Genomic DNA, 1,456 nt, shown 5'->3' with positions numbered 1-1,456 from the left:
GAGTGTGATCCTTCAGCTCCCGTCACACACAACACCTGCACTCTACAATATCATCAGGAACTTTTGGGGACGGTTGGTAGTTTCATTTGTTGAGCCCTGGCTCATCATTGTCATAGGGAATGGCCCCATAGGAAGGTTACCACAATCAAGGTTGGCTGTAGGTATTACTCAAGAGTCTTTTTCGTGTCCCTTTAGCACCGAGCAGAACCCTTTCAAAACATAAAGTTGCATTTTATTATACACAGTTAATCCTACAGGCATCTAAAATAGCACCCCAAAATGGTGTAATAATCAGAGTTTTTCTGTGCATCTGAAAACATCCTAACTATATAGTAGAGGAAGACAGTTCATGTTTAACTACCGAATTAATAAATTATGTTTACTTTCTGTGGAGATAGGATTCAACAACATTGAGGAGGCATTGTTGGACTTTCTTTCTGCCTTGGACATCAATTTACTGTATCCACTTTCTGTGGAAATATTTAAAAAAACTATATTGTATGAAATGTTTCCTCCTATTCTTTTGCTCTCTTAGAGAGCTAGTCCCTACAGTGCACCTTAATTAGTCCACTTTAGGCATTACTTAATGATGATTGCAGCATCTTGTTGTTCAATCTGTTTTGACTTTAAATATCATCTTTTGGGTTTTCACCCAATTCCACCCAGTGGAACAGCCTCCCCAATCCTATTACCATGTATTATGACCGAATTCTATGCATCCATCGTATTTTCCACACATCCTGCTACTATCTTTGTTTCGCCTCATATCCTACAAAATCATACAAATCAAATATTTTCATTCTTCCACTATCCATACTGTCATTTCATTGCTTCATCCTCGGTTTCTATTCACTCTCGATTGGTTGTAGATTGCTCCTCCTTATGTGGAACAGGATCTCTAAGCAATGACAGCCTGTAAGGTAATACTCTTAAAACGTTATTCTTGTTGACGTTTACTCTATGTCCTCTTTCAAGCTTTCACTGTTTTCTACAGCTTTTCCTCACTATCCCCAATCAGCACGCTACTGTTACTACTTATCTACAAATACCATCCATTTTGCACTCAATGCTCCTTTTTCCTATCTTAACTTTGCATTTATTTATGTCCCTTTTTGGTAACTAGTACTCCATCCATTATGATAATAATTAATCATGGGAACATAATATCCACATTTCAGTCTCATTTTTAGACCAAAGCTACTCGTCCCTCTACAAAGTTATCACAGCACCTGTACCTTACCTATAATCATATATCCAATAGGCCTTTTTCCATGCCTATCTATGGATTTTGCCAAACTTTATATAGATTCATTTGTGCCATATACTGCTTTTTTATGTACTTCATCCTTCTCACATTAATGTTTCATTGTACCCTCATTATGCACATACCCACTACCTTGAATCTTGCCAGAAAGCACTATATCCAATATCAGTCTTGTCAAATGTATTTTTCAAA

This window comes from Palaemon carinicauda, chromosome 27, assembly GCF_036898095.1.
Source record: "Palaemon carinicauda isolate YSFRI2023 chromosome 27, ASM3689809v2, whole genome shotgun sequence".
Lineage (NCBI taxonomy): Eukaryota > Metazoa > Arthropoda > Malacostraca > Decapoda > Palaemonidae > Palaemon > Palaemon carinicauda.
Note: the sequence above shows the minus strand (reverse complement) of the source record.